Source organism: Anas acuta, chromosome 13, assembly GCF_963932015.1.
Source record: "Anas acuta chromosome 13, bAnaAcu1.1, whole genome shotgun sequence".
Lineage (NCBI taxonomy): Eukaryota > Metazoa > Chordata > Aves > Anseriformes > Anatidae > Anas > Anas acuta.
The window spans coordinates 8,798,353-8,812,687 of NC_088991.1; the positions used below are offsets into that span (position 1 = coordinate 8,798,353).

The window sequence follows — 14,335 nt, forward strand, 5'->3', positions numbered from 1 at the left end:
GCAGGAATCAATGTTTTTCTCTTCCTTTTCTCTTAAGGTTCCTCTATAAAGTCCCTTTTTCTTGTATTGCCTTTTCAGAGCCCACCATCGCTGTGACCATCAATAAACCTTCATGAATTAACCTGTTGAGAGGAGGGATGGGAGAATCTTACATTGCAGCTGTAAGATTAAATGCTGCTGTTGAACCCTGGACAATTTCCTGCCACTAATCTTTTGGTCTGACTAATATAGCTAGATATATTACTCAAACCTTTCAGTGATGGAAATCATACCTGGATCTGGTAAGCAGAGAGGTAAGAAGACTGGGTGATAAATACTTTAGAAAGAACTATTTTTGACAATATATTTGGCAACTTTTTGGGAATATGTGTGATTTATAGATGTCACCTTTGCACTGAATTATTGTTAAGCACACAGTCTTGTGGGAAGTCGATGGTGAAGCTGGGAAGAAAAGCCAGGAGCCCTAATTCCACATCTCCGTTTCTGACCAAGTCTTTCTATCCTGGCATGGATCAGTGTCTCTCAGATTTCATTGGTGGTTTAGCACATAAATATGACAGCTGATCTGGACCTAATCCTGCAGTGCTTTGCCCCACTGATACCCTCGCTGAGCACAGCCGTTGTACTTTTGGACCCAGTTACTAGTTTCCTGTGGGATGTCTTCAACTTCCCTGCACTTTTCTGAGAAGTTTTATTCTTGAGGGAACGTCTGGGTTTAGAGACATGCACAGCAGAACAACTGTTCTGCTGGAATATGGTTTTAATCAGAGTGAAACAATGCTTCTGCTAATTACGTGGTATACTGTGTGACAGATGAGATCCTATGCTGTTTCCTCTTTCAGACTATGCAACATCTCGTATTTTCTCTTCCCTGCCAGAAGTCATCAAATCTTTTTGAAATTCAGTTCAACAATTGCCCTTTCAAATAAAGAAGAGGTTAACAGATCATACTGTAGGCTGAAGAAAAAGGAGGAAAATTAGATGATTGAGGAAGGAAATACTAATCCTTCAAAATTATAAAGATCATGGCAAATAAACTCATAAAATAAGAGCTGATGGCATGTTGTTAGGAGATCCAGTCATTTTCATTTTGAAACATTTCAGCACATTTACAAACTGTGGTCAGCTAAACACGCCGCTAAATGAATACCTGAAACATTTTTAGCTTTTCCAGCTTGGTTCTTGCATCTGGCTTTTCTAGGGGTGGGAGTCGGTCTTTGCAAATTTACTGTATAGGGAATAACATATATGAGGTGAGACGTGATGCATGGCTAAGGGGAGGATCAGACCAATAATCCATTGTAGGGCTACATTATGGTTCTGCAACCCACCATCCATCTATGTCAGGTGGGTATGCTACAAATGGGAAGTGGTAGCCATTGAAACATGTAAGATTAATAGGTGATGTGTGTGTTAATCACAGGATCATAGATGTTGGGTTTGGAATGGTCTTTATAGATTGCTGAGTCAAATCGCCAGGATCTCTTGTGGTTTATCCCAGGTATTTTCCCTCTGAGAGTGCTCGCTGGCGTCGGCTGGAATGTGTCTGTTGATAATGGTTGCGCGGCTCCTCTCTTCAGACCACTATGCTGCTGAATTACTGTTCCTCTTGGAAAGTTTTTTCTTGTTATCTAATCTAAACTTGCCCTTCTTTAATTTAAAGCTATTACCTCTTGTAGTACATTGCACTTGGCCAACCTCAAATAAGTCTGTCTCATCCTTTACATTATTCCCTCTCAAGTATTAATTACCTCCAACACTTCTCTTTATTTCTCTAAGCTATTTAGGTTAACTTGCCTTAACCTTTCTTCGAACCCTCCTCTCAAAGGTTAGCGTTAGCTGACATATTGTCTTGAAAATGTTAACTGTTGCTAAAAGCACTTCTTATAGAGCACGGTTCCTACGGAGTGTGCAGCCAGATAAATACACGGTGACCTTTTTTTCTAGGAGCTCTCATAGACATAACATGGTCACGTAGGTGCTTCTTAACTACTGACTTTCCCAACAATGTACTTGGTGCTCTCTCCTTTTATTTGTTAGACAGAAATCAGGGTTAACTTGAGAGTAAAGGAACTGACCTGAAAAGTACCCGATACAATCGCTCAAAACCTAAAGTGAAAAACCAAGAGAAAGGTGTATATTCGCTGTGGTAAATTCTCAGTTTTGAAATTCTGGGGACCAAATTCTGTCCATTAATGCCTTGCAGATCAGCAAGGAAAACATGGCACAGCACAGAGGGGTTAGTGTTGTACCCTTCGCTTTTGGGGAGGTCTGACAGAGTAAGGCTTTTGCAGTCTTGGCTCTCGTGGAGTAAGGACACTTCAAGTCAGTTTGGTGGAAACTCAATTACGTAACTGGGGTTTGTGACGGAAGTGAGCTTCTGAACCCCAAAACATAACTGCTTATAGAGTCACTAGACTGGAAGGGAGGCTGGTCAGAAACCTCTTCATCTCCATCCTGGCTTTGGAAGGACAGGGCATTCCTGCTTCCAGAAAGGAATTGACACCTACAGAGGGAGGTGTCCATGCTCCCTTGGGCACGTGGACTATTTTTGCAGCTTCTGGTGCAGGACACTTATGGAAGAAGTGACGTGAGGGTATTTCTGCTTATTTTACTTCAAACTGGCTGGAATCTTGTCCATAATAAAGGATCATTAATTCAGGAGGAGGAAGTTTTGCTGTACTAGTCTGAGCAAGGCACATACAGACAGGAGAAATTATGTTATCCCTTTAGCAATCTAGCCATTAAACTCCACATGGGAACATCTGTTTCCTTCATATTCTTTGCACAGGACGGGAGTTTTGCTTTCAAAGACAAGGAGCTTTGCTATCACGTTGTATATTTTATTCTTTTCCCCTCTTCCACTTCTTCCAGAGGAGCTTGGAGGTGTTAAATTTAATACCTGTCAGAAAAGAACCCATCTCTCACAACATAGGGTTCTTGTGTTGCCTTTGAGACCTTCCAGTGTTGCTTGTGTCAAGAGGGAATTAAAAAGTTCAAACTGATGCAGACAGGATGAGAAATGTCTGAGGTTCTGGCAGGATGGTTTATGTTCACAGTTGTTCCCAAGCCAACAAAATTTGGGGACCGCTTTATTTCAGGGAAAGTAGGATCTGTGAGAAGCCACCTCCATCTCATACACATATCCAGTTTGCTGGCTGACAAAAGCCACATATTCAGCGTGCCCATTTTCCCCTGCGCCTAACAACAAGCTCCTTAGGATCTTGTTTTAGAAGCATATGAGCACTGGTAAAACTGAAGTTTGCTGAATTCTTGCCCAGAGCTTTTCTGACTCATCATCTGGTATATTCACATGTAACTCATTTTCTCAGTAAATCTTTACTCCAGACCTCAAAGTAGATGCAGGAATGAATGAAGAGCTGCTGTTCCTTTTCTCAAAGTTTCTGTGGAAACAGATTCTTTCCTATTTCTGTGGGCCTGACTGCATTCTCAAGCCCGGTGCTGCTCTTTGTGCGGTTTTAAATCCAGTACCTGACAATCTTTAAAAGCTGAAGAATAAAGGGAAATCCCTGTAGTAGTCCTGGGGCTGAAATGATCCAGTGACAGGTGGTAATTTGGTGTAAAAAGGCAAATGAAAGTGCATTTATGAATGTGCCATTCTGCTGGGCAGATGAGAAAAGCACCCTTTTTCTTTTCACTGATTTTATGTGCCGTATTATAAAAAAAAAAAGAAAAGAAAAAGAAAAAAAAAAACACAAATCAACCAAATTCCGATCTTTGCATGAACTGTTTTAACCTTGCAATAGCTGCTTACTTTTCTTTTTCTGGTAGAAACCAGCTGGCATCCTCTCCTGGTCACAGAAGAAGCATGGAGAGGCTGTGAGATTGCCCCAGGTCTGGCTAGTTTAGTGATGGTGCTTTCAGCTACAGGCTGTGAGCCTTGATCTCTCGCTGCACCGCTGTTTCCTTCCTCAGGTGGGCTACGTCCCTGCAGTCACAAACCAGTGATCTCTGCTGGGTTAGTGTAGTTTCTGGAAGGAGTTCACTAGGGAGAAGATTCGATAATAATTATGAACCCTAAAGCTGAAGCACATATGGGTGATACTTGGCTACTGTACGCTTTGTTATGCAGAAACAGCACAATGGGGGAAGGACACATGAGTGAATATGCTAACGAGAAACCCTGGAGAATCCTTTATTTCACCAAACTGGGAAGAAAGTTGGAGGAGTGAATTCTTTGTGTCTAACGAATGAAGACTGCTCTCCCTTCCCATGGAGGAGATGCAAGAACCTTCTGCAGGTTTAGTATACCCAGAAAGCGTTAAAAATTCAGTGTTGAAAATAGCTGGCCATGGTGGTTGCGATGAGACCTCTCTGTCTGGGCACTTGAGCCTGCACATCCACAGCAGTATGGGTACCAAAGGAGCATGTATTTGAAGCACAGCTCCATTTCCCACTCTCTGGGTTGCTCTCTGTGGAGAGGGAAGCAGCAGAGCTGTGGTGATCCTACTGTTATCACTCACACCAGGCACCCACATAGCAGAAGCATTGTTTGGTAAAGAAACCTCCTTTGAAACATTCCCAGAACTCCAGATTTTGCAAACCTCCTGGTGTCTGCCAAGACACATGCACTTTTAGTCCCCCAGGAGCTAGAAATCACAGAATCATGCAGAGCCATCTCCAGAGGATCATCTTTGGCATTAAATGGGGAACGATTGTTCAGGCAGAATGTGAGAATGGAAAAAACAAATGTGGCACCCTCTTGAATGGGTTGATTTATGAAAGCAGGAGAGTTGGGAAGTACAAAGTTGCCTTCTGGGACCAGCCAATTTCATGTTTTCGTTGCTTGTAAATAAGTGAGTTTCAGATAAATGCACCCATCTAGCTGAGTGCACGTTTCGAGGATTAAGCTAGTTTAAAAGATTTAGGAGGCTGCTGCGCCAAGTTCATGTTTTTTAAGAGTGAGGACTGCCAAGCCCAGTGGGTGTAAGAGCTACTTTGGAAGCACTTTTATGAACTATTCCTGATGCATATCTTCAAAATATTTAAAGCAACACCTGTCATAGACCATTCTCTCTTTATCCTCTCTTCATGCCAAGTAATGGAGCCACATGGTTTCTACAACTGAAATAACTCTTGGAATACAACATCCTGTAGCTTGGTGTGCAGTATACATTGGCAGGACTTCTTTTTCCCCTTTTTTTCTTTTTTTTTTTTTTTTTTTTCTCTAGGATTACTACATATTGGGTACGAGTGCTAATAAACTGCTTGGGAGCCACTATTATCGTGTTAATCTGGATTTGGCATTGTAAGGATATTAAAACTATTCCATTATCAGCCTCGTGAATGTAAAATGGCATGGACTTTTAAATATTTACATTACTGTGAGCTGCAGCCCCAAAGGTATGAGGGGGCTGTACTCGGGCCTCCCACAGTGGAGTCTCAGGCGTAAAGAGGGATTTATCCTCCTGACTATGCAGGATTATCACATCCTGTCTCTCTATATAATGAGCGGAGAATAGGCAATTGTGTTGGCTACGTTAGGGACTCGTAGCAGCTGATACTTTTTTTCCACTGATTTTAGTGGAAATGGGGTCTGAACAATTTGTTAAGCCCTTCTTGCTGTTCTGAATGCAGCTGGCTGAATAATTTCTCACTTGGCATCTTAGAGGACAGGTCTGAACCAAGGTCAGACTGTGGAGAGCTTCAGCTTGGAGTTCTCTGGGTCCAGTCTTCAGGCTTCCTTACCTGTTTCTTACCCAGAGAGTGTGTAATGAAAAGGAAAGCTGTTAGTGGGACAGTTGTTCACACAAGCACCATCATAATCTTTTAGGGCAATTCTAGCCATTTTAGCAAAGAATTATTTTTGTCGTGCTCCATACCTGCTGGCTGCAGGCTGGGGGCAGCTGGCACAGCACAAAATCTCTTTTCTGATGCAGAACCTGCATCAGCACCGAGCGCACTGCAGGCCATGTGAGCGGTAATATGTAAATCATCATTAGCAGATGTTTATTGTTTCTTTTCAGAAAATCAGATTTGACTAATCAGCCTAAGTGAAACATATGCTGAAATTAATTAAAGTTTGTTTTAAAATAATTTGCATGCTTATTGCTTTTAACTGATTGTAATTGGGGCTTTTGAATACTTTTTAACAAACCGAGTCACCTAGGCTGAGCTTTTCAAAGCACTGATTGGCATGTCACCATACATCTTCCTCTAATATTTAGCTGCCTGAATGACCTGCGTCGCACCAAGTCCTCAACCCCACAGTATCGTAGGAAAAGGAAAGAACACGTCATTGTTTCCTATTATGCCATGGTGGTTTTTGTAATGAGCACAATTGCTGAGATCTGTGTGCCATGATGAAAGATCTGATGATTACAGATTAACTGAAGACAGCAGAGCTTTTCTGAGCGGAGTTGACAGTGTGGTTAAGCATCATGTGTGGTGGGAGGTCTTGTTATTTTGGCAAGATGGCTCACCTGCAGACGTACCTTAGAGACAGCTCTACCATCCCCCGGCTAGAAGGGGTATGTCAAGAGGATCAGAGGAGCCCGTGGCTTGGCACTGCCCCGCAGCAAGCTCTGCCTGGCCGTGCTGCCTACGTGCTGTCTGACACTGTGGCTGGAGCCGCAGGGAGCCAGCTGGCTCGCAGGCAGGGAGGCTGAGGGTGGGAAGGGACTGGCGGCGGCTCAACTTCTGCCCCAACAGGCAGCATGGCTCGCCTGGCTCAACCCACTGGTCTCTGGGAGCCCGGCACGGCAGCCAAAGGCAGCAGGGACCTTGCCAGAGCACGCGGGTGTCTCGCTCGTGCTCCCAGCCAAGGCGCCTGGGTCCTGTGCCCAGCACCACTGCTGGCTCCTGCTTCACGTTGGGCAACTCGCTCCTGTCTCGCTCCCCGCGCTTTGGCCAGCTGAAGTCGATTTTGGGGTCCAGGAGCTGTCTCTTTGATAACAGCCTGCACACGGGGGCTTTGAATGGGGCATGCTGTTAGCTCTGGGCACCTCACTGGGAGCCAGTGAACTGCGTGCTCCAGGCTTTACACGGGCTCCTTAATGGTCTCCAGGTGGAGCTGAAGGTGTTGGTTATGACCTATAACTTCCTAAAGGGCCTGGGGCTGGCCTAGCCACGGTACTGCCTTTCTCTTCAATGTGCACTGCCATGGTAGGCAGGAATGGGCTCCTTTCTGGAAGTAACAAGGTGACCAGCAGTCTGCACCCAGGCCTCAGGGACTGGCCCCTTTCCCCCACCTCCATGTCTTTGGTTTGAAGGGACTGGAATTTGGTGACAGGGCTGGCTCCAGAAAATATGTTTGAGTGAATCTAGAATGCCTGGGGAGCAAAAAGCTGTCTGGTCAGCCAGCTGAGCTCCAGTGAAAGAGGTGCCAGTAAGCTGGAAATTAATTTCAGTGGCAGTTTGATTTAATTGTATTTAGTCTCATACATCTAACAGCCCCGATCTGGAAACTCTAAGTAGTCCTGAGGACTCGGGCTTCTCGTGTGCTGAGCGGGCCCTTCTGTGGAGCTGCGTATCAGCACCGTGCCACTGATAAATCCAGTTCATGCCAGCAGAGGATTTGTCTCGCCAGCACTGCTTACTCCGCGGTGGAATTTGCAGGGTTAGTGCAGGACTCGGTTTGTTCTGCTCATTCATTAGCTCCCTTAGATCTTCCTCAGACCACACTGAAGACAAGAGGCACTTATTAAGAGCAGCAGTTTGTTTCAAGTGCTTTCTCATAAGTTTTCAAATCTTCCTGCTATAATGTCACAGCATCACTGGCTCCTGTGATGGAGAATAACAGTGGTTCATTAGGCTCATAAATCCAAAAGGAAGAAAGACTCTCCTGGAGACATGAGTAGCTTTATAACAAACAGAGCAGCGGGAGAGTCTGCAAATTATCAGCTCAATGCTTTATAAGCATTTTATCATCAGTTGGGGGAAATTACAATAAAGAGCAACGAGTAAGTGAAGCATAAACTATGGCATAAACATGCCCCGTGTTCTCCTCCGTCCACATTTCATGTAAAAGTGTATTTGGAGCCATGGCACTAGGGGGAGAATCCGGGACAGCTTCAGAAGCTGTTCCCCACCCAGAGACTTGCCCAAGCTGAAAATTACAGAGGGTTATATGTTATAAGGACAAATTCCAGCAGAAGAGAGAAAATATATGCAGTATTTAACAATCTCTCCCTATTATTCCAATGCAAGTGCAGCATGACAATGAGCTTGATAAGATGTTTACACCCTCTCCAACAGTTTTGCCACTACCACATTTTTAAGTGTGCAGCTTTGATTTACGACTAGTGATACTAAGATCCCAGCCTGTAAATTTTTACAGCAAGCAGACTTGAATTATGTGTTGAGTCTGCTGCACTGGATCAAAAATGCTCAGAATGCTCTCTGGGAAGATTTAAATGTGTACGGTCTCTAAGCCATGGAAATATTGCTCTAATGTGCCTATGTGATTTTTAACAGATTGTGAGTTCAAATTCATTTATCAGCTGATGTCTAATGAGTTTGGCAGGCCCTTAATACATTAAGTATAAGAAAAACTATGAGCATAATGATGTAGACTGAAGAGAATTTAATGAACAAATAAGTGACCTTCACATTTATGTGAGATAAAGATTTCATGCCAAATTTTGCATAATATACACTGGAAATAATGGGATATTTATTAGATTTCTTCTCTCCTTTTTCTTCTTCTTTAAACAACACTTTTTCTTCTTTTTGCAGAGCAGACCTATGTCATCCATGGATATGTGGCTGGGGAGAGTGCAGCTGGCCTGCAGTGGCTAAACCTTTTAATTCTACCTGGGGGAATCTGATTGAGCAAGGGAAAGGCGTAAGTCATCCACACCTGCTTCAGAGTGGCAGCTGCACTGGAGGTGAGCATGTTTGTCACACATACAGGAGTTCACCTCGGTGCCTCCACTGCCATAACTGCCTAGCACTTCTGGAAAATCACGTCACCCATTTTGATGCGTGGATATGTACCTAGGAATTTAATTACAGGTGTCTGTCTTTGTAAAATGCATGCCAGCATTATGGCCTGAATCCCACTCATTTCACTGCGTGGTGTGTCCCAACTAGTGCCTACTAGGGACTGGCTCCAGTACCTCTGAAGGCTGAGGACATGTTGATCTCAAGAATGTAGTTGAAGTTGGCTGGGTCTGGGCTTTGTTTCAGGGCCTGCTTTGACTGATGAGGGTAGAGGAGCAGAGTAAGGCTCCAAAGGTGTTGGTGTTGGGGGTGGAAAGCTGTTAGATCAGTAGGCGCTGTCTCCACAGCTTGCCCCATCTCCCTTGGGAGCAGCCAGTCCTCTGATCTGGCCCAGTGTGCCAGCTGGAGACTGGCAAGCCTGAACAACAACCCACACCTCCCCTTGCCTCCATCCACCTTTCCACAAACTGCCTGCCCACATGAAGCCTGGTAAATAAATTCTTGTACAGAACTCACTTGCAACAGAGAGACAGGATGGCAGTAAAAACAATAAGCTGTTTCTTGGGGCTGTGACACTGTGCTTTCATTAAAAAGTAACCAATGCTGAGGTTATTTCCACCAGAGACAATGGGATTTTCACTGAGGCAGTCCAACTCATTGAGAAGAAAAGAATCGTAATCTGGTCATTAAAAAGGAAACAGGGCAGGGGGTAGTTTTCTGACTGAGGCATGTGTTAGGAAAAATGGTATCTTATTTACCTTGTCCAACCCCTCCCCCCCCTTTTTTTTTTTCTGTTTATGTGGGAGCAGCAAAACCTGACTTCATTTTTCTATTTTAGATGATCTGTGGCTTTGCTGCTTGTCCTGCAGCTCGGCAGGTATTACAAACTGTATTTCCAGCTAATGAAGTAGGAGTGAATAATTTATTTAATGTGTCAGACATGGCAGAAGGCACTGCAGCCAGTCACTGCGCATGAAGCTAATTGCTGCACTAAGAAAACAAATCTGTGCAAGTCCTCATTTCAAAGTTATTTCCAAGCATTAACTCAAAAGTTATTTCAATAACGAGGCCTCTTAACAGAAGCATCACTTTTCATAGCACACGGCATAGCTCTGTTGACCCTCCAGTGCTGCTCTGCTGGGTGAAGCGTAGTTCAAACAAAACTTTAACCGTAAAACTTGGGCAAGGGGGAGGCTGGGCAAAGTCTGTGATTAATTAGCAATTAGCAGTATTGAAATGCAGCGAGAAGGGAAAGAATTCATTCTATGCAGAGATTTTTGAACCCCTTGTTTGCTAAGAAGTGCTTGTGCTGAAGTTGTGGGTGCTTGGCAGGGCTGAGAGTTGGACGGTCGGGCAACCTAGCAGGAGGAGCTTTGTGGTTTACGTGAGCAATGGTTTAGAAGCCCACCTAAGCGTACTTTTTTTCATTGTAGTTGCAAAATTTGAACACGTAGGTGAATTCACCAGAGAGCCAAACTCTTCCCTCAGACACATGCCTGGGTGCATGCTGACAGTGAAGAGCAAGGGAATGGTTGGATTGCCTTCGGGTAATCCACGCCTACCCTGAGCCTTTGCAGACCCCCTTTCTAAGGCACTTAAGGGGTGTCCTGGCTTTGTGCTGGTCTTTTACAGACAGGGAGTTTCCCTGTCAGTAAGAGTGATTCCTGCTATCTCTTGCCTGATGCAAACAAGATAAGCAGTATCATGGGTTTCCTGACACTCCAGTAAATGGAAACTTGTAGCCCTATCCCTCACTGAGCAAAGTGGTCTGGATGAGGAAGGAGATATATCACAGACACACTTCTTCAATCTTTCCGTCCCACTTTCTTGAGATCTTACACAGACCTCAAGAAGTCACACTTCAAAGTCACACTTGGCTTATCTCTGAGAGATTTTAGGGGTATTTCCCAAATCATTCCTTAGCCTCCTAATGTGCTGAAAGGAATACCCACTTATGGAACAGAAATACTGATGTGAATTATGATTTACAGGAAGCACTTAGGCAGCAGATAGCAGGTAACAGGAAAATGATGAGATAGAAGCCTGCTCCTGCTCACCTTGGCTGCTCTGGGATGTGGCATGGTGAGATGAGGTTTGCTGCCTCCGCTTGCTCTGCAGCCAAGGGATGTGTCAGCCCTGGTGTGAGTGAGTGCAATGCCATCAATTCCCATTTGCATTTGATTACACCAAGACTGAAATTGGTCCATGGTGTTTTACTGTATTTCTTTATTTGATTTTATTTTATTTCTGTTTCCTATACCATAAAGCTGAGCAGCTGAACCATGCAGTGTGTAGCAATTTACAGTAAACCCTCCTTGTTCGGCTCGGTAATGGATGGAAACAATTCCGAAGTTAATGGTATTAGTGAGGAAATACAGTCATTCTTAACCAATCTTGTAATGCCCTTTTGGAAAAATGATACTTCAGGCTACTTTTATCATTTGATTTACAAGTCACAAATTTGTGCAAGAAACTTGACTTTAAGTCAGTCACACACCTTATAAACTGAGCAGGGCCGGTTCACAAATGATTTTACAGCTCCATACACTTCCCTGGAGGAGCCATCTCCTTCCTGCTGGCCAGACACATTGCCTTGAAACAGCTGCCAACTTTTTAAGAGTTCCTTTTTGGCTATATTCTTCTTTTCTTAGCAGCATTCATGGCCCCAGCCCAGGTTCATAAGGAACAAAGTGTAAAATTAATCAATGGATTGATACACTGTTTAGAATGAAAACAGCCCAGTTTTGGCTACATTTTCGGCCCCTGCAGCCAAAGGAGTGCATGTGTGTACATGAAATGTAATTTAGTTTTTCCTTTGCTGCCTGTTGATTTTCCTCTAATTCATTTTCCTTTTGCCTCTTATTGAGTCTCCCGTGTCTGGGTAAGTTTAACCCCACGCTGCCTGGTCCATGCAGCACACAGCAGGCAGAGGAACCCGGTAGGTGGGCCCTGGGGTAGCTGCAGGCTTCGTTACCTGCTGGAAGTGATAAGACGATATCCAGGAAAAGGTCTGTGTGAGCACAGCAGTCTGCAAGTGAAGCCTTTGATAGGTAAAATCTACCTGGAGTTTTAATGACTTGTAAAACCCTGAGAAAGCCTCTCGCCTGATATTTATTGCTTTGAATGTCTTCCAAATGAACTTTATCTCACCTGGAAAAGGTTAACATGGATTTGGAGCTGAGTAAATCTAGCTCAGCCTTTCTGTGTACATATATGCCTTCAGCTGAACCTGTTAATACCCAAAGCTGTTCCTCACCTCCATGGACAGAAGCCACAACCTCTCTGTCACAAGGGGACGTAACTCGAGGCTCTGTTACAGAGCTCTGGTGCCTAAACTTACACATTCACACTTTAAAATAACACCAGTGATTATTAATCAGACATCTTGAAGCAGAAAGCAGGCGATGTAGTGTCTGAAGCAAGAGGAGGGTTTAGGGGGGGCACTGGGTAATTGCATATATTTCACAGGCTCCAACGAGCCCTTTTCAGACAGGTGAAAGTTGACAATAGCTCTATTGGTAACTTTAATTTTGGAAGTAGTTGGTCTGGGAAAAAGTTAATCATATTGTAGGCACTGTCTAGCGCCACTCAATCTTGTTTCTATCACTCTCAAAGTCATGTATTTTTAAAAATACCAAAACCAATTTAAAAATACATCTAACAGTAATCACTTCATTGGAAACAACACACTGCAATAACATAAAACAGCAGCCACTTTCCTGGGAAGATTTATGAGACAGACTAGTTTTCTCACGACTTATGTTATTCCTGCCTTATTGTTTTGTCAGCATTGGATATGGAAAGTGGATGATATGTGAACACTCTCTGGCACTAGGAAGCTTTAGAGTTTTGATTAGGTAACAAAATTGAAAAAGTGAGTTTGCTTGCCCTGTTCAATCTCTGTGATTTAAATTTGGGTATGACAAACACACTGAAGAAGCACGCTGCCCTCTCCTGCAGCTGCACCTTGCGATGGGACTCTGGTTCTCAGGGATCCCGTCCTCAGCCTGGTTCTGAATTTCCTCTGGAAATCCAGTGGGACTGTAAATATCAGAGTCAGATGCTGGCCCTGAAGGATGACGAGAGGTAAAAAGATAGAGATGGAGAACAAATGGAGAAATTAAGACATTTCAGGGCATGTGAAAGCATTCTGAAACAGTTCTTGTGATCAAACCAGTGAGGAATGCTCACGCTGTGACCAAGGGAGCTGGTTCTCCCATGTCTGTGGTGCCAACTGCTGCCTGACCCTTAGAAATCAACAGCCTGAGATAATGAGGAGGGGCAGAAATGAGGAGCCTGGGAGGGAAAAAGTCCTCAGTAGATGCCGGAGGGACATTGCAGCCTGTGAACGCCTGGGGAATTCAGGGCAGCGTTGGTCACTGAGGGGGCAGAAGGTGCCTGGCTGTGGGGCTGCTTGGTGGGATGCGTGCTGCTGCCTCTGCCTTGGAGGTTTCCAAGTGCGAGCAGACAGCTGGCTTTCAGCACTTCTTGCGTGCTCTGGGTTCACTCCCCCACCCATCCCATCAAACCAGAACAAGCCCACCCGAACGTTGCTTCAAAACCTCTGCTAGATAGTCGGTGCATAGTGTTATGTGCTTGCACATAACTTATACAGCTTGCACATCCTTACACAGAGTGCCTCTTACATCTCCAAAAGTAATACAAAGAAGCATGTTATCTGTGGCTCTTAAATCTGCACAAGTCCTAGAAAAGAAATTTAATTCATCCATATGCTTACTTATATAAATTTATATACAGAGAGAGAAAGGCATAAAGAAATGGAGAAATAAATAAATAAAATGGAGTTTTCAGTATGCAGTTTACCACCTTGGGACCTATTACAAAGCACTTTTATTATAATCATACAAGAACCAACAGTATGAAAATGCACTTGTCTCATGTATTATTGCTGTTGTGTTCTCACACCTTTTAGTCCACTTCCCCTGATGACACACCCAATGGCTCCTTGCTTAGGCTTTGTGTAAATTAACTGCAACATCCTGGAAAATAATAATAATAATACAAAAGTTTACTGTGGAAATGTCATAATTCAGTGTTTCCTCTGTTGGCATTAGCATCTTACAAGTCCCGAGTTCCTCGGGTAGATCTGCTCACTGCACAGCTGGCTGACATCTACCAGGCACAGTTACTGATGTGAGACTATTTTGTAGGCTTAGGCCATATATTCATAATAATTTGTAACAATTCATTAAAAATGAGTTGCCTGTATTCCTAACAGAACAGCAGTTAATGTATATTGAAATAGTGATTGCTTTGCTGTAGTTCATTAAGAAGTCATATTTTAATTCCTATTTAATTACAATCCAGTTACTACCATTTATTACCAATAATTCTAATGAGGTAAAATAAGAGATGTATTGAAAACTAATGATAATGTTACAAAGGTTCATTTGGAATTCACACAAAAAAT

At 43.7% G+C, this 14,335-nt stretch overlaps 1 long non-coding RNA gene across 1 annotated transcript in view; it reads left to right on the top strand.

Moving 5' to 3' along the window:
• The window catches only part of LOC137863847 (uncharacterized), a 52,063-nt gene that overhangs the window by 11,217 nt on the left and 26,511 nt on the right, over positions 1–14,335 (top strand). The window contains exons 6-7 of the long non-coding RNA XR_011101186.1: positions 79–293; positions 8,698–8,849. This is a non-coding gene — a long non-coding RNA (uncharacterized lncRNA). The remainder of the gene's footprint in view (positions 1–78; positions 294–8,697; positions 8,850–14,335) is intronic.